General features: G+C 46.2%; 1 protein-coding gene across 4 annotated transcripts in view; it reads left to right on the top strand.

The window, feature by feature from the left end:
• The window catches only part of SLC7A1 (solute carrier family 7 member 1), an 82960-nt gene that overhangs the window by 33975 nt on the left and 22742 nt on the right, over positions 1-26243 (top strand). For 2 of the 4 annotated variants that reach the window (XM_012474134.3, XM_012474133.3), the window contains exon 2: positions 10454-10553. The exons of the other annotated variants lie outside the window; for them this stretch is intronic. The gene's annotated coding sequence lies outside the window, so the exon portion shown is untranslated. The remainder of the gene's footprint in view (positions 1-10453; positions 10554-26243) is intronic. 4 annotated transcript variants of the gene reach the window in all.

The raw sequence follows: 26243 nt of genomic DNA, 5'->3' as shown, positions 1-26243 counted from the left end.
GACTCTAGATGGGGTGTTGGTTCCTTGACCTAGAACCACAGGATCCCTTCTCTGTATAGATGCCGCTGCCTTAGGAAGCTTTGGATAAGAGGAGTGGGGTGGGGATAACTTGAAGAGGCTGCCCAAGAATGATAGCAGGGAAATGGTAAGGTGGGCTACTGTCTGCATCCTGGGGGAGCCCACTGGGCATGTTTGAGGGACGCTGTCTTTCCAAGGCACAGTAGGTGTACAGAGACTTTTTTTTTTGTATGGTGGACTGAGATCCACCTGGGCCCTGGCAGATGGCAGAAAGGGATCCTGAGTATAAAGACTGTGGATCAGATTTACTAAGTCATGGGAGAGTGTCCAAGTGTGGGCCAAAGTGTATACGTGTGTTTAGGGAAGATGTCATAGACCTAGAAGAGGTCCTGGAGAAGGTGGGTTTAGCCTGCTCTGCACCGCCTCTCAGCAGGCCAATGCCTCCTGGAACCCTTTGTGCTCCTCCAGGGCCTGTCCTGGGAATGTCTGCCTCAGTCTCTCCTGACCACTCCAGGCAGGATCTGTTGGCCCTGCCCTGAAGTCCCCCCAGGCCTCCTTCCTCTCTATGCTGGCCATCTTGAGGTTACCCTTTGTTTGTATTGTACTCATGGGTCTTCATGAGCAGCTCTCTTACCTTCTCAGTAACATGTCATCTCCTCGTTGGCAAGGTCTGTATTTTATGCTCTTTTGGGTTAAGTCACTGGCAGACAGAAACATCAAATATCCTAATTCAGGATGGGTGCCACAGTCTACCCAGGCAGCTCATTAATGAGATGATTCTTTTAAAATATTGACAAACCATGTAATTAAGAGCTGATTATTCACACATCAAACAATTCTTAACTTGAACTAGAGGGTTTCTTTTAATAGCAGCTCCCCCTGGCTGCATTTATCTATTTCTGTAGTTTATTAGCTCTTTGGCAGAGAAATTTCAGAACGCCAGCTACAAGCTAGTGCAGTTGGCGAACAGAATGTATTGAAGAGAAAGTATTTCTGGAAGCATGTCATTTACTCAAAGAAATTATCTAAGAATGTATTTATTTTGAAAAGTGCTTAATATATTTATATACATAACCTCTATTTATTTTCTTAAATAATTCTGTGAGCTTAGCAGTAGTTTCCTCATTGGAGAAGGGAGGATATTGAGATTCAGAATAATTTGCCCCGGCTTATTCAGCTAGTCCGTAGTTGAGCAGGGATTGATACCAATGCCTTCCTTAAAACCTGTGCCTCCTCATCCCATTGAGTCTGAATGCATTTGCTAAGTGGGTGGATCGTCCTTGCATCTAATTAAACTTGTACTGTAATTTCATTACCGCTGTTGCCCTAGGGGAGCTGTTAGAAGTCTTGCATAGCATTTCAGTAGCATTGAAAATAATGGAGCACCAGAGTGGATTTAGAGTTAGACACACACACTGAGGTTTGAGCCGAGATTCCACTTCATAGAACCTACTTTATGCAGCTGGTTTTTTCGCATGTGAAGCAAGTGTAACAGCTGTATAACCTTCAAAGGCTTGGCTTGAGTATTAAATGAGATTTCACACTCATTTAAGAAGAAATGCCTTAGGAGAGGGCACTGGTGCATTGTAGGCAATTAATGGCAGTGTTAGCCTTTGTCCGTGGGCCTGTAACTGACGTCAGGGGTGCATTTATTGTTGACTGGGCGAGAGGTAGGCTGTGCAGGGTAGTTGGTGAGAGCCCATCAAGTGGAAGGCGGGAAATGACCGAGTGGAAAATCAGTGTATTCTTCCAGACCACCCCTTCCTCCAGCCCTTGTCCTCCCTTCCTCTTTCTCCCCACCATTTTCCCGTGTTAGTCATGGTTTTCCTTTTACCATCTTGAGAGGATTTCTGCATTATGCATTAGGTGACTAGGTGGGCCTTTCAGCTCTTTGAGCTTAGGACTTGGTGTTTTAAAATTCTCATTGGCCAGCAGAGCATCACTTGGAGAGAAGCTGCCATCCCCATGGTGCAAACTGCCTCTCACCAGCTAAAGATGGCCTTCCCCCAGGAGTACCAAAACCCTGTCTTTTTCATGACTGGAGGACTTTTTAATAAAATGGCAGTGGTGCCTTAGTTTCAGTGTTGAGCTACCTTTCCTGAGCATCAGCATCTCATCCATAAAGTGGGGACGGCGTGTCCCTGCCCATGCTGGGAGACCCATGACAGCACAGGGTAGGCACTGGCAGTCCCGACTCTTCAAGCTGCCCATCTTCTCCACGCTGCCTGCAGGGCGAAAGCCTCCCCAGCAGTTGTACAAGCTGTCAGATTCACTCTTAGAAACCAGAGCCTGGATTCATTCCAACAGGAAACTTGTCTTCATCCACACTACATCTTTTCATCCTTGACTGTTGTTCTTCCCCTGCTGCTGCTTATTCTCTATCTGGTTTGGGGACATCGAGGGTTCTCCAGGGATGTGATGACAAAGTTTTGCTTTCCTGTAAATATGTTTGTCCCTATTTTGCAGACAAATTTGTCATTTTTAATATTATAATTTAAATAGTGAAACACTAAAAAAAAAAGCACGTCAATTTGTAGAACACTTTGCCATCCACCGCTGCACATGGTGAGGGGGGCTTTCTCTGCCTTGGCACATCATGGATCCCTCTTTGCTGAGGAACTGCCCTGTGCGTGGTAGGATTTAGCAGTATCCTTAGCCTCTGCCTGCTAGTTGACCACCATCCTTCAACTGTGGCAACTAAAAATGTGTCCAGACATTGTCAGGTGTCCTCCAGGGAGCAGAGTCACCCCTGGTTGAGAGCCACTGCACTGCAGCCCCCAACTCTGTCCTCCCGGCCTCTCTCATTGCCCCTTTTGGAGCCATCATTAGATTTACACCAGTAGGTAAGAATGGTTTTCTCTGGTCTTTGGCAGCGCACAGCACAGAAGAATTTTGTAATCTTTTTCAGAGTATTTTTCATCTCAAAGGAAGGATGAATCATTCAATTTTGAGCCAAGTGGTCTTTTCCTGGGTGCAAAATGAGCTGGAGTAATTTTAATTATTGAAGGGCTGGAGGTAGGGTAAATATCTTACTGTTTGTTTCTTCCTTGACCACATTTCCTTTAGAGTTTGTAATCTCCCACCCCCTAGTAAGTATTATATAGAACCACAAATGTTATATAGATTGTGGGGTCTTTTCAACAGCTTTTACATTTAAATTTTATTGCTGCCTTAGGGAGTAGACAGGTACTAGTATAGGTTCCAAATGACAGCGGAACCACGATGGACATTAGAAATTTTAGGTGAATACCACAACAGTGATAACTATGTGAGATAACGCTAACGTTAGTTCGCCAGGTTCGGCCATTTCACGGTGTACAGGTTGAGGATGTCTTATCCAGGCTCGGAACCAGAAATGTTTTGGATTTGGGATTTCTTCAGATTGAACTGTTCGCATTATACTTACCAGTTGAGCATTCCTAATCCAAAATGTCTGAAATTGGAGATGCTCCAGTGAGCATTTCCTTTGAGCATCCTGGTGGTGCTCTAAGTTTTAGGTTTTGGAGTATTTCAGATTTTGGATTTTTGGATTAGAGACACCAGACCTGTTTATATACTTTAAGACATCATGTTGTACATAGTAAATACATACAATTTTGTCTGTCAATGTGAAATATAAACAAAGAAAGTAGGGGGAGCATTATTGACATTGTCAAGAGGAGGCGAACCTATTCTATGAGTTTGCCTGGGAACTATTGAGTAACAGCTGGAAAATTCACTGTCATCAGGTAAAGGACAGGGTGTGACCATTGAAATTGGCAGGCTGAGAATATGCTGTGCTGTGATGGAACTACAGAAGTCAGGACGTGCAGGTCCGTCAGGAATGCAGGGGAATGTGATAGGTGAAAGTTTTGGTTTCTAGTACCATTCATTTATGTCCCTTGCCAGTACTCTGTATTGCTGTGGTTGACAAGAGATTGGATGAATCTAAGATTGGGACTTTGAGGACTGGAAGGCTCAAGGACAGAGAGGATTGCCCCCATTTCTGTGGTCCAGAAAAGCCTTTGTGAATTGCAGCTCTTGGCCTGTCTGCAGAACAGCCTCTGGGATGGTCAGATGTTGACTCAGTCCATGCTGTGTGTGTGGCTCATCACAGAAGGGATGGAAAGGCCTCAGATCGTGAGAGCCTCAGAGGACAGTTCTGGATTCTTCGGTGATGCCTGGGGCCTGTCCTTGTGGGTTCGAGGGACGCTGAAGTCTTTATCGTGTACATTAGGTTTTGATTTCTGTCCTCCATCACTGTCCTTGACCAGGAAAGTTATTTCAGCCTCTTAGCCTAATGCTTTTAACAAAAAACTAATGGAAATTTCAAAACAATGTTTATGTCAAAGGAAAAATTAACCAATTGTAGTTTGCCTTTTCAAACTAAAAACACTCTCTTTTTCTAAGACTCTGATACCCCCGACCTATGCACCTCGGGAGCTGCCTGGGCTGTTCCGTAGGAATCTGGTCATCCCAAAGGGTTTGACTCTCACCGCAATTATTGGTTGGAGCTACTGGGTGACTTTACAGAGGTGTCCCTCCTGCCTTGAACTGTGGTTCCTTGTAGCTTCATTCCTGACACCCCTCAGCGTGTCACCAATAACCATGATATTGACCTCCTGCTGGGAAGGAGCACCCGAGTTTGTAGTTGGGGCTCATCCTGTTTCTCCTTGTTTCACGCAGTTACTTTAGGAGATGAGAAGTGCGCTGCCTTCAGTAGTGTTTGGTCCCTTCTTACTTTTTGAAGAGCCATTCCCGTTAATAGAACATTAACTCCACAGAGATAGGGATTTTGGTCTAGTTGGTTCACTGCTGCATCCCCAGTTTCTGGAACTACCTGGCACTCAGTGTGTAACTGTTGAGTGAAGAATAGGGGAAGAACAGGTGAAGCTGCTATGTAAGTTGCCAAAAAGTTGGGCATTATGTTTAAGAAAATAAATTTAAAGATTTTTTTAGTGGTTCTTATCCGTGTACTTAACAGAAACACCTGACTCCTTTTGATTTATAAATTGTTAAGTGGGATATGTTTTCTGATATTTCGGGGTTATTTTATGCATGGACTTTCTCACGGTGTGCCAGGTGTCCACTACAAATACACAGCCATGAGCCCCGTAATGATGTTTTGGTTGATGATAGACCTCATCTATGATAGTACTTCCATAAGATTGTAACAGAGCTGAAAAATTCCTGTTGTTTACTGACATCTTAGCTTTTGTGACATTGTCCTGCTACGTGTTACTCACGTGTTTGTGGTGGTCCTGGGGTTAACAAACGTACTACTGCATTGCCAGCTATCTAAAGGTATGGCACGTGCAATTAGGTAGAGTACATAATACTTGATAATAAAAGACTGTGCTACCGGCTTATGTATTTACTATACCATAATTTTTGTCATTATTTTAGAGTATAGTCCTACTTACAAGAAAAGTTAACTGTAAAATCGCCTCAGGCAGTATTTCAGAAGAAGGCATTGTTAGCACTGGAGATGACAGCTCCTTGTGTGTTCCTGTCCCCTGAAGACCTTCCAGTGGGACAGAACACAGAGGTGGGAGACGGTGACACTGATCATCTTGGCTCTGTGTAGGCCTAAGCTAACGTGCATGTTTGTCTGTGTCTTGGTTTTTAACAAAAAAGTTGAAAAAGCTTATAGAATAAGGCCGAAAAATATTTTTATGCTTTTGTGTAATGTTTGTGTTTTCAGCTGTGTTATTATGAAAAAGTAAAAGAGCTGTAAAAAAGTTCAAAAAGTAAAAACGTTACAGTAAGCTAAGCTTAATTTATTATTGGAGAAGGAAAAGTAGTTTTTACACCTTTAGTGTAGTGTCATGCACAGTGTTCCTGAAATCTACAGCAGTGTGCAGTCACGTCCTAGGCCTTCACATTCACTCCCCACTCGCTGACAGTCGCTTACCCCTCCCTCATGTTCTCTCCATCCCCATCCCCCACCACCACGCTCGCTCCCCACTCACATTGGCTCCCCGCTCACTCATAGAGTCTCAGGGTAATGTCCAGCCCCGCAGGCTTCATTCATGGGAAGTGCCCTCCCTATAAGGTTGTACCAGTTTTTATCTTTTGTATCTTATTCTCTCTGTCCCTTTTTTATGTTTTCAGTTACAGATACTTACCACTGTGTTACTGTTGCTGGCAGTATTGAGTACAGTAACATGCTGTACAGGTTTGTAGCCTAGAAGCCAAGGCTATACCATGCAGCCTAGGCATGCAGTAGGCTATCCCACCTAGGTTCCTGCCGGTACACTCTAAGTACACTCCAGGATGTTCACACAAGGATGAAATCGCCTGAAGACACATTTCTCAGAGCACATCCCTGTCGTTAAGTGACACATGACTGTAATATAGCCACATGGCATCACAATCACACTTCTACAGTCTCCACGTACTCCTGGAAGCCCATCAGGGGTAGTGTTGGAATGCTGCTTGCTATATTTATGAAGCAAATGGACTCTTTCCATCTGAGGTGTAGCACTGTATTACTCTGCTTTTAACAAAGGAATTTTCAAATCTCAAAATTACAATAAATTGGAACATTCTTGGATTAAAGAAAAGCAGTACTAATGAATTTATTTGCTGTGCATTCCAGCCCCATTAATCCTGATGAGTTCATCCTGGCTTAACATATGGCATGCCTTCCTTTAAACTTTCAAGTTTAGCATTAACTGCTTTTATACCATGACAGGAGCAAGTGTCACTGCAGCAGGCTGCTGAATTCATGCCTAAGAAGCAGGAAAGCAGCATTCTTCCTGTTGAGCATATATTTAGCTTGGCTGTGTTCGTTTCTCTGGCCAAACTTTCAAGCAGTGGTTCTCAAACTGTTTGATCTGGAACCCCTCTGACACCCTTAAAGAGTATTGAGGACTCCAAGGAGCTTTGCTTATGTGGGTTGTGTCTATCAATATTTGTGAATTGGAAATGAAAATTTAGGCTGTGGTACACATAATCCCAGCACTTTGGGAGGCTGAGGCAGGTAGATTGCTTGAGCTTAGGAATTTGAGTCCAACCTGGGCAATGTGGCAAAACCCCGTTTCTATGAAAAATACAAAAATTGGCCGGGCTTGGTGGTGCACACCTGTAGTCCCAGCTGTTAGGGAGGCTGATGTGGGAGGACCACCTGAGTCCAGGGACTTTGAGGCGGCAGTGAGCTGAGATCATGCCACTGCGTTCTGTTACCTGAGTGACAGAGTGAGACCCTGTCTTGAAAGAAGAAAAAGAAAGAAATTAAAATTTAGAACAACTTGAAATAAATGTCTTAATCTACCTAAAATAACAATAATGAACCCATTTTGTGTTAAGTAACATTTTTTTTTTATGAAAAATAACTTTTCCAGAACAAAAAAATTCAGTGAGAAGAGTGGCATTGTTTTACATATTTACAAACCTCTTGAATGTTTAGCTTAATTTAAGGCAGCTGGATGCATATATGTGCTTCTGCATTCAGTCAGTTTGGACGTTTTGTTTTAGTGGAAGTATACAAAGAAAATATGGCTTCACAGGACTGTACCTAGAAAAGGAAGAACACTTTAATGGCCTTTTCAGGTAATTGTGGGTATTCTTTCTTGATACTGCATTAAAACTCCACAGGCCATAGTGGTTCCACTGTGGAATCTGAAGCCAGTTCAGTAAGCTCTTTATACTCTAAAATACATGGGTCTTACACTTCAAATCAGTCTTTTATGCATTTATGATTCTGTTTTACTGAATTACTGTTTTACTGAGTTATGTAGGTCTTCCAAATGTTGGCAGATTTCATCATATATTTTTAAAATAGCACATTTTTAAACGTCATCCCCAGTATCATCAGAAAATTCAGATTTTAGGGAGCTGTCCACATCTTGGTGATGAATAAGTTTTCTGGAATTCCCATTTTTTTCTTGAAAGCTCAAATGTTATTGCTCGCAGCAAATGTTGTCAGTTGTTTCCCTTCTAGATTATGCCTCTTTTTTTCCTAGAGTTAACTTTCTTTTTTTTTTTAAATATATATATTTTATTACGTTTTAGGTTTTGGGGTATATGTGAAGAACATGCAAGATTGTTGCATAGGTACACACATGGCAATGTGGTTTGCTGCCTCCATCCTCCCGTCACCTATAGCTGACATTTCTCCCCATGTTATCCCTCCCCAACTCCCCACCCTCCACTGTCCCTCCCCTAGTTCCCCCCGACAGACCCCAGTGTGAGATGCTCCCCTCCCTGTGTCCATGTGTTCTCATTGTTCAATACCTGCCTATGAGTGAGAACATGTGGTATTTGATTTTCTGTTCCTTTGTCAGTTTGCTGAGAATGATGGTTTCCAGGAGTTAACTTTCTAAACTGTGAATCCAAATCATGGCTGCCCTCCCTCTCCTCAAAAATCAAGTGTAGTTTCCTTGTCTTAGCCACAAGGACTCAGATGACTTTGACCCCAGCCCCCAACACTTGCCATTTCCTTTCCATTCTTTTCTCAAACCTCTACACAGATTTTTTAGTGGGTTAAAACAACATAAATGTATTAACTTACAGTTCTACAGATTGTGAATTCCAGAGTGGGCTCAAATCAAGGTATGGGCTGCAGGGAGGCACTCCCATCTGGGGGCTGCAGGAGAGAGAAGGGAGGGGAGGACCCGTTTCTTGCCTCTCCCTGCTCCTTGCCTGCGTTCCCTGGCTGGTGGTCCCTTGTTGTATTCACAGCCAGCAGGGCTGATGGCACCACCTCACATGGTGTCCCCCATCACTGACTCTTGCTATACTTCCTTCCATCCGGAAGGACCCTTGTGATCACTCTGGGCCCACCCTTCATTCCTCTGTATCCAAATTCTGCTGGCCTTGTAACTTGACATGTTGCAGTTCCCTGGGATTAGGATGTGGACATCTTTGAGGGCCATTGTCACATCTGCATTTTTGCAGTCAATGCCCGCTTTCTGGAATGCTTCCTTTCTTCTCCGCTTCTCTGAGTGGTAAGCTCATCCTCCAAACATCACTTCATTGCCAAAGCTTTTCCTGATGTCCAACTACTTTCTTTCCTGCCCCGACAGAGGGTAGGGTGTATGGCACCCATCCTGCAGTGGGGCACCAGGATGCTGTGTCCCTGCTGGGCTGTGACCCTGACTTTATCCACCTTCATTGTTCTCAGTACTCTCATGGTACATGATAGAGCATCGAGAAATAGCAACAATTGACAATTAGGGACATTTAATTGTGGCCTGTGTTTTAAATACTATTGAATTAATGTTCAGTTCCTTTGGTGTGATCACGGCATTAGTTTGGTAAAACAATGTCATTCTTAGCAGTTACTTACCAACATATTTAGAGACCAGTTGTCAGGATGGCTATATCACAGCGGTCATGAGGAAAGCATGTATTGGGCTAAAGAGGGATAAAGCAAATATGGCAAAATGTTAAATATTGGGAAGTGTAGATAAAGAGTAATATTCATTCAACTTCTGTAGGTTTGACATTTTCAACATAGAAAGTGAAAAGGAATTAAATATCAATGTAGGATGAAATATCAAAGTATGAAAGACGACGTAGGTGGGAATAGAATAAGATTCCAATTGTGGGAAATGTGGTTATAAAACTCTAGCTGTTGATTAGCATCTTTATGTGCATTTTTGGTGTAATGATAATCTTGTCTGGGTTCACATTAGGTGCAAATCATATTTCAGACAGCTTAATTAAACCTCTTCAGCTCCTAGGTGAGTGCAAGAATCTGTGCAGAGTGTAAATGGTAAGATTTAGAAAACAAAGGACTTTATATGCCGTGCATCTGCGAGGTTCTTCCTAGCGTGTCCTCAAGCTGTGTTCACAGCAGGCACTCCCAGTCACTGGCCAGCACGATTCCACGCCAAGGTAACAAAAGGCCTGCATCCCAGATTTAGGATAACCTTCTGCCCATGCTGAGACTCTTGGTGTTGTCGGCAGGCGTCTGCTCTGTGCTACCATGGCATCTGTTAGTAGTACGCAAAGAACTCCATCACCAAATGACCGATTGTACAAATTCGAGTCCAGGTGTTTCCAGAAGACACCAGCTAAGGTTTTCTGCCCCTGCTGACCTTGCTGGTCACTACCGGTGTCAGGAGCAGACTCACTCCCCTTTGTGGCCCCTAACCGGGGCCTCAGAGCTTTTGCATGTCTACAGCCGTGCCCTTGATTTGTGGAAGGAAATTGCCCGTGTGATGCTTTTATATCTTCCTCTTTGAAATGTAAGAGTTAATTTCAGAGGTAAAGCAGTGGAATCTCTGGTGTGGAGGGCATCTAGCCTGGCTCCTCATCTTCTTGAATTCCCCCGATGATGTCCTGTGGTGGGCCCCTTTGCCGTCCACCCTGTCTTCAGTCGCTGTTAAGGTGGCATGTGCTCCCTGCCCCAGGGCTGAGCTGAATCCGTTTTCCCTGTACCAGCCAGAGACTTGGACATTCTGGGGTCGAAACTGAACATATCTGATGGCTCCTCCTTGCCTTTCAGGATCCCAAAACCTTCCTTGTATCTCTCCTGAGACATCTTTGCTGCAAGATCGAGGCTGTCCTCTGGTGAGAAGGTGTTGAGGCCTCGCGTCATATTCCAGGTATAGTCTGCCTGTCAGCATGACAGCAGCATGCTAGAATTTGTTATTCTGTTTTGTGCTGGACTGTTATTCATTTAGACTCCTAGTTGTCTGTTGACTTTTTAGGTTAACTGACAACTAAACCCCCCGCTTGTCTTCTGTTTTAGATTCCCAACTGCTGTGCTTTTCAGACTCATGTGGCTACCCGTTGACTCAGCAGAAAATGAGCCCATTTTTTCACTTTAGTATGTTCCTTAAATTCCTGTATTTCCTTCAGTCCTATCCTATGGCTTCTTATCCCACGGCTGGCCAGGCCTTCTGTCCCTGAGACCTGGTCACCAGGGCAGGCTCTGGGGAAGGCTTATCCTGGAGCTGTCCCACGTCATTCCTGGCGCGGACATTGGGTGCTTTGTCTCGTGCTCTGTGCCACCCGGTTCCTGGGCACTGGCGTGCAGCACAGTGGCTGTGATCCATCCGCCATGTTTCTGTCTGTGACTTCTGGAGGCTTTTCACTTCTCAAGGTCAAGGGCAGCTTCCAGTTTTCTTCCTGCCCCAGAACTTTTCATCTTGACCTCATTCTTCTCCTTACTTTAACTTCTCTCCCTTTTACTTAGGAATTCTACTGTAACTTGTTCTTGGTTTAGGTACTGTAACCATCTGCTGTAGGGCAGTGGCATTTCAGGGTGTTCCTTGCAGCTTGAGAGTTCATTCCAAGTGGGCATAAGAGCCAGGTGGGTCAGGGGGTCGGTCAAGGCTGGCCAGTGAGGCTCTCCATCCCCTATCTCTCTTTAATGAGTAGCTTCATTTTTATCTGATTTTTCTATTCGGGTTTGGCATAGGATGTAGTTTGGGAAAAAGAGTTCCACTATAAAATACTTCAAACTAACTGCTTGGTTATTTTTTTATTAAAATAAAAATGTTTACTGAGAATGGAAGCTTCATCATTATTGTTGCTATTTTATCACAAAAAAATAGAGGTAAAGCTTTTCAGTTGAGGGAAAGTGTGTGTATGTGTGTGTGCGCGTGTGTGCGTGCGTGCGTGTGCACGTGTGTGCGTGTGCGTGTGTGTAATGAACCTCACCTGACTTCTCTCCCACTCTCTCACATTCTTACAGTCAATTGAGGCCATTCATATAGTTAATTCCAAGACTTTGGCTATATTAGGAATGTACACGTACTCAGACTCAGCAGCCCACACTGAGTTAATCAGAAGGACTTCTGGGGAATATAGCCAGTCACCTTTGCCACATGTAATCAACTTTGAGCAGACTGCCTTGAAATGAGAATTAAGGAGGAAGGAGGGGCTGCCCATAAGCCTCAAGTTCCTGGGGAGGATTAGGCTATAAGTAAGCACCTTGTTTATGAGGCTGCTACAGCCTTGTAAATGTCAGAAACAAAAGTGCAGAATTATCAGGTGCACCTTCCCAAAGGCAGTAGGTAAAATTAGCTGCTGGCCAGCAGGGAAGTGGGAGGACATTCTGCACAGGCCAGAAGCCACTGTGTGCTGGGGTGTGTCAGTCTTGAGCACCCTTTTCTTTCCTGCTCAGTTTAGGTGCTTAATTAGTAAAATAACTGAAATTAGAGTGAGTTCATTCTGCATTCTTCCTCCCGTCGCCCCAGTCAGATGTGTTTCTGCTGCCTTCACGGACTATTTTAGAACATCTTCCGGTGTTACCTAACCCTGGGGCTGGGCGTTGACATCTCAGTGAATAGCTTAAGTCAGACTCTTTCACTTCTTGGGCTGCGCAGTGCAGTATCGAGGTGTGAGGGGAAGCCATTGGGTGGTCCTGGGGCACAAGTCCCGAACCCTGTCTGAATCAGGAGAGTTTATAGCTTACTGGGCATCGCCATGATGTCGCCTTTTCCTGTTGAAGAGAATCAAGCCACGTGCCACGTGGTAATGTAGGTGGCACATCTCCTGGATGCCTTTCAGTCTTGGCCACGCTTGTTGTTTATCACATTCTGTCTTCTCCCTTCTGTTCTGTTCCCTGCTGCTGCCTCAGTCTCTGCAAGGAGGGAGGACACATAATAGGTGTATCATAGGTAGTTGTTGCGTGGATGGATTGTTGCGAACGGTTACTTGCTTGCTTCTTTCCAGACTCTGCACTCTGAGGGCAGGGACAATGTATGGTCTCATCTTTATAGCTCCCATAACTCCCTATAACTATGGCCCAAGGCAGATCACCTAATTTTTAAAAAAGGAAATAACAGCTATTTAATATATGCCATTTTCCAGGAGGAGAAAATTACTTTCAAATCATTCAGGCTTCCAAAATAGCCTCAGGCAAAGTCATGGTTGTGCCCACCATTGAAACAATGTTTTAAAGAAAGGTTGCTGCTCTGGTCTTAGCTCCCCAAGGATTCAGTGAGCCAGTGAACACCAGTGCACCCATTATCACGCAAGAGTGTTTGGACCATGTATTAGTCATCTCTTTCTCCAGCTTAAAATAACACATAGCTTATTTTCTCAGCGTTTCTGTGGGCTAGGAATCAGAGCAGGAGTCAGGGCCTAGCTGGGGCCTGTGCTTGGGGTCTCACAGGGCTGCTATCTGGATGCTGGCCCGGGCTTGGTTTTTATCTGGAGGCTTGACTGGAGAAATGTCCTCCTCCATGTTCCCTCAGGTTGTTGGCTGGATTCATGTTCTCTAGTTGTAGGACTGAGTCCTGGCCTCTTTTTGGCTGACACGGAGGCTGCTCTCAGCTCACAGAGGCCACTCGCAGTTCCTGGCAGCTGCCTGCATCTCCCAGAAGTCACCTGCAGTTTGTGGTCACAGGGGCTTTCCCAGCATGGCTGCTTGCTTCATCGAGCCAGCCCAGCACAGGTCACCTTTCCTTACTCCTTGAAAGAGGGAGTTGGAAAGTGTTTTCCATCTGCTATTGTTATAAGAAATTATTTCACTCCTTGCTTTTTTTCTGCATTTGTCCCTGATTTTAAACCTTCTACAGGATCACAGCCCCACAGGACCCATTTTCCCTTGAAGCCAGCATGGACGCCCTGAGTCATCACTGGCCCTGTTGGCTGGTGGGTGGCTCCGGAGTGCCCGGTCCTACTTTAGGAGCGAGGTGGGCTAAATTGCTTTTTGTGAGCTGCCTTGGAGGAACTTAACTGCAGTTTTGTCATGTTATTTGTATAGGAAAATGTGGTCCTGGGTCTCAGATGACTGGCATGTCAGTGAACTTCCAGCTGGTAAGAGGTCCTTACCTCTTTTTCTGTTTTTTTTTTTTTCCCCTGTGGCATTGGGGACTGTAGAGAATATTATTTGGGGCATATGTTAAAATGTCTCTTTTCAGCCTTTAAGAATTCCTTAAAAAACAATCGAAGTGGCTGGGCACAGTGGCTCACACCCGGAATCCCAGGACTTTGCAAGGCCGAGGTGGGTGGATCACTTGAGGTCAGGAGTTCAAGACTAGCCTGGCCAACATGGTGAAACCCCGTCTCTACTAAAAATACAGCAGTCCCAGCTGCTCGGGAGGCTGAGGTGGAGGGATTGCTTGGACCCAGGAGGTGGAGGCTGCAGTGAGCTGAGATGGTGCCCCTGCACTCCAGCCTGGCCACAGAGCAAGACTATCTCAGAAAACAAACCAACAAACAGTAGATGTAATCTGTGCTCTCTCTTTCTCCTGATTCTCTGAAAATATGTGGAGTCTGACTGTCACAAAGCTGTAACCAAAAAATGAAGAATTTCGATTGTGCACGGTCTGGAACATTGAGTTGAATGTTGTCATACTGAGGGACTGGCTCTGGGGTCAAGTTCATGTGGCGCTCCAGAGTGACAATCTGTGGTCATGGTATTGCTCTGATGCCTTCCATGAAAGCAATGCAGGTGGCACTGCCTATGGCGGATGATAAAATATAGACCATGTGGTGTGCTGAAAGGGCCACTCCACCCTTCACCCCCTCTGGCACTCTCATATGGTGGGAAAGAATGGCACTGGTGCCCCATTACAAGCTGCCTTGTCCTTCGCTGGCTTCCTCCTGGTCCGTGGGTGCTGTTTTCTCCCTGCCTTTGATCGTTCAGATGAGCAATGTGGGCAATTGGCTATTTCTTTCCGGATGCCTGAAAGGAATTTCAGGCAAATTGAATTGCATTCTTTTCTCTGGTAGAGGCTCTTCTCTTAGCGCTCGCTAGCGTATCTGCTCCACATAAAGAGAAGTCGCCCTCATTAGAAAAGTACTTATTGAAGACTGAAGACAGTCAGGGTGGTCAGCCAGGCCAAGAGATTGTGACGTTCTTTTCAGATTAGAAGTGTGTTCCTTCTGGACTGAGTGTCTGAAATTCTGGTCACCAGTAAAAAAGTGTGATTGTGAGTAGGGCAGGAAGACCTACTGTAAAATGTGGCATTTCCTGGTGGGAATTACTTGTGCATGACATGTGCTGCGTAGATAATCCCCATGGTAACTACGGGCGTGTGTTTTATGTGTGTGTCAGGGCTCTTTGAGAATAAAACAGGGACTGAGGAACAAATAGCAGATAAACGTGAAAGGTCACAGCATTTGCTTACGCAAAGGTGTTGTATGAGTTGGATTAAAATATTATGCTCTAAGGCAAGCATATTGATTTGCTACCAAAAAGCAAGGGAAGGCTGGACCTCAAGAAATTGGAAGTCCTCGTGCTCAGTTTTTTCCTTCCAATGTTTCTTACACAGACCAGATTAGTCTGCCCAAGATCACGTTTTGTGGATGTTCTTCCTTTGCTTAAAACTTTTGCTTTTAAATAAAGGTGTAAATCCCTTAGCTGGCCACTCAAGACCCCTAAAGGGGCCACCCTGCCCTGCCCCTGCTCCAAGTCACAAATCACAGACCAGCGTGCCAGCCTTGCCCAGTTACTGACATGCCACCTGTTGTCCAGCGGGCATGGGATCCATCTCCCCAGTGAGGTTGTTTACCTGTAGAAAGGTAAGGAAGGGGTGAACCGCAAAATTCACTTGTGCTCCTTCCAATATATCACTCTGAAACGTGTGTGCTTAATGTTTTAGACAGCTGCCAGCTTTTGAGTAGCCTGTGAACTACTCCTAAGTCTGTTCTTTGGTATTCACATCAGCTTTTCTGATAGAGGCTATAGTGTGAGAGAGGGTTGCTTTTCAGTCTGATTTCCCATTGATTCAGACTTAGGCCCAGAGAAGTGTCTCACGACACCGCTAGGAGAGGTGAGGACGGGTCTGCCTGTTACACATCCTTGACTCTTGGCTGTTTTTCTGGGTCACATCTTGAATATTGACAGTTTCATAGGGCTCAGCCTAACCCCATATGAAAAGACCATTTAACTAGTTAACATGTGGCTGTGGCTTATAGCATTTTGGGGCTGTCCTGGCACTAGGGTTGGTGCAGGTCGTGGAGTTTCCTCAGTGTTTACTGGGTCAGCCCCAAACGAAGTTCTATTTACACTTAATTTTGGAAATTGTCAGACATGCACAAATGTGAAAAACATAGTGAAGCCCTGTGTTCCCGCTTATCAGCATCTCCTAGACAGACTCAAGGTGGGCTTGGCTTGTGGGACCCTCATGCCTTCCTTTGTTCTCCTGTTTGTTGATTTCATTAAAAGAGATTTTCTTTCCCTTAATTCAGAAGTGTACATTTTAAAATTGTCAAAATATGGAAGAAACCATTCATAATCTACTTCTGTCTAGAGACAACTACCTCACTTCTTCCTGCACTACAATTCTTTGTATACACTTACTTTTATGTTATGATTTTTAAGGATTGCTATAATGCTGTTTTGACACTTTTCCTCTGTTTCTTTCAGGGACATCATATCTCCAACATAATATGTAATCCATCTGCCTTATCTGCCACTTCCTTCCACATACCCCTTCCAGGCCTCTGCTATCTGTATCCTTTCCACAATTTTCCAATGGAGCCCCGGTTGGATCCTACAGCCAAAATTACCCACTTTTCCTCAGTCCCAGATACAGTTCCTGTTACCTCACAGCCAGTGGGTTTTGGCAACAGCTGGTTATACGGGAAGTGGATGGATTACATTGATTCACTCCACTGCATGTGTAATAATGGACTTCATTTTTACAGGGGGTATCACATTCAAGAAGAGGTTGTCACTTAACTCGTGACTTTTATATTTGTAGGATTTCAGACAGGGTAACAGAGTAAGAATTATCAGGCAGCAGGGAGAATGAGCTTGGTCAAAGTTGAGTCAGTTTGGCACCTGGCATGGAATAGGGTTTCAGGAATTAGGTGGCCTGGTTCAAATCCTGGCTTCACTACTTACAAGTTACGTGATGGCAGGCAGTATAACCTGCCTGCTACACTCTGCGTTTGTATTCTTACAAGAGGACTAGCAACTGTGACTTGATTGCTTCCTTAGGAGGATTTCACGCGGCAGTGCGTGTGTGTGGCGTGGAGCTTGTGGTGTGTGACGTTGGCTGTTTCTAGCAGGCCCCTCCCTGTGAGGCTGTCCTCCAGGTCATTTCCTGGGCTGTGCCCTGTTGTTCATCGTGTTGCTTTGTCTCCTCTTGAATCAGTGAATTTTCTAGGAGTTCCAAGTTTTTTCACAAAAATAAAGTTGCTTGTGATGATGAGGAGACTGGGGGAGAAGTGAAAATTTCCAGGAGTTTCGGGATTAAGGTGTTCCCAGGCCTATGTGTGAATTGGAGGACTGCCTGGGTTTATTAAAGGTTTGTTGAGTAAACAAATGAGTGAGTGGGAAAATATCAGTCTGCGAATGTCCAGTGAAAATTAAGTTAGGTTGGCATGGAACCCTCTGCCTTGCTCTCGTTTGCAGTGCTGATTCTCCTTGTGAGGAAATTTATAGAAGGAGTGAAAGAAAATGAATTTAACTCTCAGGATACCTTACCTTAGAGGCTCAGAAAATTAAAGTGCCAATGTTCTAATCTTAGGGGAACTTCATTTAAAACATTTCTTTTTTCCATCTTGAGATGTGAGAGCCAATTCCATAGCCATTTCCAAGGCTCAAGTGCAGCGCCCACAGGAGATGCAAAGACTGTTTCATGGAAGCTCCCACTGTGCAGGGCCAGCTCCCAGCTGCTTCTGGCTGACGCTGCACTTGGGAGGCCGCAGAGGTTCTCCCTGCGGACCTGCCCGCAGGGTTTGTAGACTGATGTTTCCTTTCTTTGCTGCCGAAGTGTGATGAAAAGGCACGTGTCCGAGGAGCCCCGGGCTCCAATAGGATAGGATACCTGTCTTTGTCGTAACGCATTTCTGCGCACAGGGTCTGGGCGTCTCTTCTGATGAAGCACTACCCTCCCGAGTGATGACGGAAACACCTCGAGAGACATAAACTCTGCACTCACCCTGCTGGCTTCAGGAGGAAACATTTTTCGGGTGTTTTCTGGTTTTTGTGAAGATGTAGCTTTTCCACTGGCTTCTCGTTTTTTATGTCAGTGTTTGATTTGGGTAAACAGCATTGGAAGACTTGAGCTGAGAGAAGCAGGTGGTACCAACAGTGCCTGTGGCAAAGCTTCGATGAAGGGAAACCCTGATGACGGGAACCTTGAGCTGATAGGGATTGTCTGCTCTCTGCTTCTGTGAGGCAGACACAGGTGACCAACAGATTGTTTTAGAGATTTAAAAGAAAAAATTATTATGAGGAATTAATAGCTACTAATGGTAGCTGTTAGTACTAGTACTAGTACTGTGGGGTGCTGATGATGGTTCTTTGCATTAGGAGAGTAGCGAGTTCTGTTTTCATGGTGTTTCCTAGTGCATTGTCTTGTCAATAGTATCTGGTGCCCGCTAGGTGCCAGCGGCATAGAAGGATGATTGGGATGCAGCCCTTGCCCTGGGGGAGCACCTTGAGGGGGTCGAGTCAGTGGGCAGGACCTTGCCCCCCACACACAAGGTAGGTGCGGTGTCACCTGTGCCCTCTCCACCAAACATGGTGCCATCTGTGCCTCTTCTTTATTTTACACCCTCTCCTCCCTGCCCCACTATGCCATTCCCCAGAATCTGTCGATCCAATTCAGAGGACAGTTAAAGGCTTTGGAGTCAGTGAGACTTGAGCCCCAGCTGCAACTTTCATTGGTCCTATGCCCTTGGGGACGTTACTTGGGAGAATATTATAGAAGTTGCTTCATTTGTGGTGGTGCCAGGCATTATTAGTTTAAAAATCTTCCCAGATGATTGAGATGTGTAACCAGCATTGAGAATAACTGAGCTGTAATCAAGCCTGCGTCTCCTTGTCTGTAGAATGCAAGGTATTGCCTATGTGGTAAGCGGGTGAAAAGATTAAGTAAACTACGTAAAGGACTCTCATTTGGCTGGGGCCCCAGGACGTTAGGTTTTTTTGGTCGTTACTATTGTTTTCTCACTGAAAACGTGAAATGTCATTCTAGACAGCACAGCAAATGATAGAAAAGAAGAAAACAACAAAAACATACCTATAATCTGAAAGATAATCTCAGTTAATATTTTAGGATTTTACACCCACATACTTACGCATTTGGATTATATTATGTTCTTTTGGACTTGGTGTTTTCTCACGACATTAGAAGTTGAAAATGGTTTACGGACTGCAAACCATTTCAGCAACAGATTCACACTGTAAGGATCTCACTGGGTTCCTTCATTGGGACAGCATTATCTGCTTTCGGCCTATAGATTATTTGTTTGTTTGGGCCTCTGCATTGTGTGAGTGGGTAAGATCCCAGGGCTCCTTAGTTACTTTTACCTGGCTGAGGCCAGATGCTGTGCGTGGTCTTTGCCTGCATTACGGCCTGTATGGGCAGCTGTCTCTTAGCTGGCTGACTTCCCCACTGTGCCTGGAAGCTGTTCTGCAGTTGGTGGGTGCTCAGCCCAGGGACCGGCACCTGCGGTAGAGCCTCAGGTCCTCCCCTCCCTGCATGCACCACCCACACCAACCCTCTCCCTCCTCCTGCAGAACCTCTGATCCCTGCCTCCTCCCATACCCTCTCCCTCCTCCTGCAGAATCTCTGATTCCTGCCTCCTCCCATACACTCTCCCTCCTCCTGCGGAACCTCTGATTTCTGCCTCCTCCCATACCCTCTCCCTCCTCCTGCAGAATCTCTGATTCCTGCCTCCTCCCATACCCTCTCCATCCTCCTGCGGAACCTCTGATTCCTGCCTCCTCCCACACCCTCTCCCTCCTCCTGCAGAACCTCTGATCCCTGCCTCCTCCCATACCCTCTCCATCCTCCTGCAGAACCTCTAATTCCTGCCTCCTCCCATACCCTCTCCATCCTCCTGCAGAACCTCTGATCCCTGCCTCCTCCCATACCCTCTCCCTCCTCCTGCAGAACCTCTGATCCCTGCCTCCTCCCATACCCTCTCCCTCCTCCTGCAGAACCTCTGATTCCTGCCTCCTCCCATACCCTCTCCCTCCTCCTGCAGAACCTCTGATTCCTGCCTCCTCCCATACTCTCTCCCTCCTCCTGCAGAACCTCTGATTCCTGCCTCCTCCCATACCCTCTACCTCCTCCTGCAGAACCTCTGATTCCTGCCTCCTCCCATACCCTCTCCCTCCTCCTGCAGAACCTCTGATTCCTGCCTCCTCCCATGCTCTCTCCCTCCTCCTGCAGAACCTCTGATTCCTGCCTCCTCCCATACCCTCTCCCTCCTCCTGCAGAACCTCTGATTCCTGCCTCCTCCCATACCCTCTCCATCCTCCTGCAGAACCTCTGATCCCAGCCTCCTCAAGCCCTCTCCATCCTCCTGTAGAACCTCTGATCCCTGCCTCCTCACTCCCTCTCCATCCTCCTGCAGAACCTCTGATTCCTGTCTCCTCCCATACCCTCTCCCTCCTCCTGCAGAACCTCTGATTCCTGCCTCCTCCCATACCCTCTCCCTCTTCCTGCAGAACCTCTGATCCCTGCCTCCTCACGCCCTCTCCATCCTCCTGGGGAACCTCTGATTTCTGCCTCCTCACGCCCTCTCCATCCTCCTGCAGAACCTCTGATTCCTGCCTCCTCCCATACCCTCTCCCTCTTCCTGCAGAACCTCTGATCCCTGCCTCCTCACGCCCTCTCCATCCTCCTGCGGAACCTCTGATTTCTGCCTCCTCATGCCCTCTCCATCCTCCTGCAGAACCTCTGATTCCTGCCTCCTCCCATACCCTCTCCCTCTTCCTGCAGAACCTCTGATCCCTGCCTCCTCCCATACCCTCTCCCTCCTCCTGCAGAACCTCTGATTCCTGCCTCCTCCCATATCCTCTCCCTCCTCCTGCAGAACCTCTGATTCCTGCCTCCTCCCATACCCTCTCCCACCTCCTGCAGAACCTGATTCCTGCCTCCTCCCATACCCTCTCCCTCCTCCTGCAGAACCTCTGATTCCTGCCTCCTCCCATACCCTCTCCCTCCTCCTGCAGAACCTGATTCCTGCCTCCTCCCATACCCTCTCCATCCTCCTGCAGAACCTCTGATCCCTGCCTCCTCACGCCCTCTCCATCCTCCTGCAGAACCTCTGATCCCTGCCTCCTCACTCCCTCTCCATCCTCCTGCAGAACCTCTGATTCCTGCCTCCTCCCATACCCTCTCCCTCTTCCTGCAGAACCTCTGATCCCTGCCTCCTCACGCCCTCTCCATCCTCCTGCGGAACCTCTGATTTCTGCCTCCTCCCATACCCTCTCCCTCCTCCTGCAGAACCTCTGATTCCTGCCTCCTCTCATACCCTCTCCCTCTTCCTGCAGAACCTCTGATTCCTGCCTCCTCCCATACCCTCTCCATCCTCCTGCAGAACCTCTGATTCCTGCCTCCTCCCATACCCTCTCCATCCTCCTGCAGAACCCCTGATCCTGCCTCCTCACACCCTTCTCTCTCCTCCTGTGGAACTTCTGATCCCTGGCTCCTCACGCCCTCTCCATCCTCCTGTGGAACCTCTGATCCTTGCCTCCTCATGCCCTCTCCATCCTCCTGTGGAACCTCTGATCCCTGCCTCCTCCCCACCCCTCTCCATGTAACGTTGCTTTTGCTGTAGGACTTAGAGTGGTGTGCTGTAAACCTTGCATATGGGACCTCAGAGGTCCCTGGGAACTCCTGTGATCAGCCCTGTTGAGTCAGTAGGCAGAAGCGTGTGGCAGGGACGTGGAGCTCTCAGGCTTTCTGATTGTGGCTGAGGCTGTGAAGTCACCACCGAGGCCTGAAGGACTGAAATTCCTGGTTCAGCTATCACATTGGCCCTGGGGTCCTGGTGTTCCAGACTGGAGCTGTCATGTTGCCTGCAGCTTGTGGATTTTAGAAGAGTGTAAAGTGTCTTTATAACCAAGGCTTCCAGCTCGATGTATGCAAGTGTGCAAATGGTTCTGTGCCTTGTACTTCTTGATGGAAGGCCACGCTCTTTTCCCCCATGAAAGTAGTGACCTTTTGAGACAGACTTGTTCCTGGTCCCACACTCCCCTTCAGGACCCTGCTGCTCTAGGAGCCACTGTGTATGTTCATACCCCTCAACCCCAACCCACCACGCTGCACTTTCCAAGAGTAAGGACTGGGGGTTTGCCCATTTCTCTTAAATCTTAGCTGTCACAGTGCTTTGCACATAACAGGCATGGGGTCAGTCACTTTGGGTGGAATTTAGTTATATCCTCAGCATGTCACTAGCTGCCTGGGGTCAGCCAGATGTAGACCCTGGGGCCTTTAAAAGAGCCCCAGCTCAGAAGTCGTATTTCACTGTAGGCAGAGCCCTGCCCAGTGAGACTGGGGCCATGCACCATGCACTGTGCCTTCTCTGCTGCTCACTGCACCAGTGGATGATTTTTTTTTCAAGCTACATAATTTTTGAACCATTCCTTTCATCCTCATCTTTTGATTCTTTGATTTACTCTCTCCAATTCAGTTTTCTTATAGTTAAGGAGCTTATTTAGTCTTTTTTGTTTTTCTTTTTTTGAGACCGGGCTTCCCTCTGTCACCAAGGCTGGAGCGCAGTGGTGTGATCATGGTTCACTGCAGTCTCCTTTAGTCTTTTTTTTTTTTTTTTGAGACAAGGTCTCCCTCTGTCACTGAGGCTGGAGTGCAATGTGTGATCACGGTTCACTGCAGTCTTGACCTCCTGAGTTCAAGCCATTCTCCCGCCTCAGCCTCCTGAGTCTCTAGAACCACAGATATATGCCACAGTGCCCAGCTAATTTTAAATTTTTTGTAGAGTTGCGATCTTGCCTTGTGGCCCAAGCTGGTTGCGAATGAGCTCATGTAGTCTTTTTTTTTTTTCTTTTTTTTTGAGACAGATTCACTCTTGTCACCCAGGCTGGAGTTCAATGGCACAATCTCAGCTCACTGCAACCTCCACCATCCAGGTTCAAGTGATTCTCCTGCCTCAGCCTCCTGGGTAGCTGGGATTACAAACGCCTGCCACCATGCCCAGCTAATTTTTGTATTTTTAGTAGAGATGGGGTTTCACCATATTGGCCAGGCTGGTCTCGAACTCCTGACCTCAGGTGACCCACCTTGGCCTCCCAAAGTGCTGGGATTACAGGCGTGAGCCACCATGCAGAGCTCATGTAGTCTTTAGTGACGCTTTGCACAGTGAAAGGTATTCTCTGCCTATACTCCCTGTAGGTGAACATGCCTTCTGCAATGCAGAATGGCTTTGGAAAGATTGTATGATTGTATGTATTTTTTTGATGATTAAAATAAAATAGAATTTTTAAAGAGAATTTTGAAAAGTATTATGATAGTGAATAATAAAGTTAGTGCTATTAATATTTTGATATACTTTTTATCTGGCATTAAAAGAATACATATGTGTTTTGTTTATCCAAAAATAACAAATACTTTTGTAGTATTTTTCTGTAAACCTATCATGAACATTTCTTCATTGTCCATACATAGTCTAAAAAGACGTTTTTAATGGCTACATTATTTAGTCATATTTTATTACAAGTTATTCATAATTTTTCCTACTCTTGGACAAGATGGGGTTCTCCCATTTTTTTCTGCTTCCCTTAATGACATCATGTTTACATCCAGAATAATTTTAAATTGTATTCAATGTTTGTGAGCAGGTTACTCATGATTCTCCCTGTAATGCTATTCTCTATTTGTCAGTCTTCTATACATTGTATGTGAATTAAATTTTTATGAATTAGGGTTTTCCCTCTGATATGTACTAAACTTGTTAAGATCGACGATCCTCCTATCTACTCCCTGCCCCTCATGCCTGAATTGGCAGTGGCTTCTGATGACAGGAGAAAGACTGATCTACCTTTGTGCCAGGCTCAGTTCACCCGGGAGCTTCATGAGTCCATGTTAGGTCAGTTATGACCTGTCCTTTGATGGCCTTAGGCACTGACCACTGTTACTTTCCTTTTCTGTTCGGAGTCTCTTTGCCTGTTAAGGGACCTCCATTGTTCCTTCTCAATGCCGTGTTCGGTTCTGTCACTTTCGTACCTCTTTTTTTATAATGTCATGCCTACCTCCTTCGGTCTCCATCCTTCGTGTCTGCCAGTCCCATCTGATCTGACTTGTTTTTTAAAATTTAAGTTCTTGCACCTGGGCCTCCGAACATCTGTGGGGAAGTGGACCCTGCTTTGAGATCACTTCCTTCAGCACAGGTTTTGCCCTTGTCATTGAGACTCTACGTCCTCTCCCACCCTGGCCAGCATCCCCTTCCCCCATCTGTGGCTGCAGCTCACTCAGCTGTGCGAGCCCTGCCCCCTCCATGCACACTCGGTCTGGAGCACTCTGGGACTGCTGGGCAGCTGCCCACATGCCAGCCGTGAAGTTGGCCAGCTGGTCTTGTTCAGGAAAACGGCAAAGATGCCATTGGACTATGCCCATCCATCTATGGTATCCTATAATAGTATAACCACCCTAGCAAAGACAGAGATTCCTTAGCCTGGTACAAATGTAGACCACAGTCTTTTTCCTGCAAGGGTGAAAGATTTTCCTATGGATGGCTCCCGCCAGGTGCCTGGTGAAAGGGGTCAACTTGGGCCCAGGCCATTCTCAAGGCCACTGAAAGGGCAAGCTAAAAGCATTGGCTTCTTACCAAGATGAAGATTTTCTTGAAAGAAGGGCATTTCTTTCAAGAAGGGCATGAGACATTTATGTTCTCCAGATTATTAGCACTGGACTTCTCAGAGCAGTTGGCTGCATTTTTGTTCCAGTGTCTTCCAAAGGAATTGAGTTTTCCCTCTTGCTTTTGACTCCTCGTGTCGCTCAAAGAAGCCATTAAGCTGGAATGTATCAATGGTGGAATGATCCATTAAATTCAAGGGTGAAAACGTCACACCATTCAACCCCGCTCACTTATATCAGAAATCTTTAAAATAGAGCATAAGAGAGTCTTTATCTCAAATTCTGACCCAATGGGTCATTTTACTCCTGGTGTTACATAGTGGTTACTAGAATAGAATGCAGATTTAGAATTCTTGTGGGAAACTTGCTTTTCTGAGGATACCCCTCAGGTAAATGTTCTTTGATAATAAATGACAGGGAATAAGACAGATCCAAGACTCTTGGGGTTGTTCCATCACACCCTCAAAAGGAGGCATTGACTGTTGTATAAATTCCTCCCCACCTAATTTCCAGATAATGCTCTCAAAGTATTCTGGCAACTTTCTGTGTAAACCCCAACAGCAGGAAGTCTCTACCAACCAGACTGCTTGCGGGGGTTGGAATGGTTAGACTCATTTTGTGCAGAGTAGCTTCATGCAGCCTCACTGTTGGTTGAACAACCAGCTTTGGAGTCCTGGCCTGAATGTAAGCGCTGGTATAATGTGCAGAAAATGCTGACAGATAAAACCACTTGGAGCACAGACTTTTGCTTTACTTCCAAGGAGACAGGATATTTCTTAAGATAAACCCAGGACATAGTAATGTCTCATTTTCTCCTACCCTGGGAAGGAGAAATGAACACCTAACCTGAGACATTTATGTTCTCCAGATTATCAGCGCTGGGCTTCTCAGCAGCAGTTGGCTGCATTTTTGTTCCAGCGTCTTCCAAAGGAGTTGAGTTTTCCCTCTCCCTAGATAGCAAGCAATACTTAAGAAGTAACCAAGGTAAAAAGTAATCTCCTGTAGGGGTCCAGCTGTGTCCACTCCACCCCACTGAGACATAAGAACTTCCCTCCAGCACTTCCCTGGGCTTGGTGTGGGGGAAACAGGCCAAGAAGAAGGCAGGCCACTGTCTGCCTGTTCAGGGGAAATGAGCTGCACCTCTGCACAGTTGTCTCACCAGAAAACCCCTTTTCACATTATGTTGGAAAAGTGTTATCTGTATCTAAGCTTACAATAATTTGATAAGCTGCCCCTTCATTTTGAAGGAGGTGCAAAGGTCCCCCCAGCATAAGTTGCTTGGTTGTTTGAGTGGGTTTTCACCTGGCAGCAGTTATCTGTGCCAGTGGTGACACAGGTGCAGGTGTGCACATGGGCTTTGCATCTGTGCACGTCCACGGGTGTCATTTGTCCTCTTATGTGATCAGCAGGCTCGCATTCACCTTCTGTTCCACAGAGGCCCAAAACTGTGTTACTGGAGTTTGTCTGGGCTCTGGTGTGCTCCTTGCCAAGAATCCGTGTGGCTTCTCTTGCGGCTTTGGTTCTGCCTAGGACAACAGCACGTTTTTGAGAAAGGAGTGCAAACCAGGAAACAGCCCTCCTGGAGAGCCCAGGACAGAAAAAGGCAGGGCAACCCGTCTCACCTTCTGGGCGTTTAGGTTATGTTACCCTGTGAAGCCTAGGAAAGAAAATACTGTGGAGTAGCATTGTCTTTGCCTTGCACTTGGCTTTTAGTGCTTTAAGGAGGGAATCTGCTTATTGTTGAGCAGAAACGACATCTGGGAGAGGATAGGG

This window comes from Aotus nancymaae, unplaced genomic scaffold (assembly GCF_030222135.1).
Source record: "Aotus nancymaae isolate 86718 unplaced genomic scaffold, 86718_ANA_hifiasm-v0.15.2.pri h1tg000043l, whole genome shotgun sequence".
Taxonomy (NCBI): domain Eukaryota; kingdom Metazoa; phylum Chordata; class Mammalia; order Primates; family Aotidae; genus Aotus; species Aotus nancymaae.
Note: the sequence above shows the minus strand (reverse complement) of the source record. Positions and strands in the feature narration are given on the sequence as shown.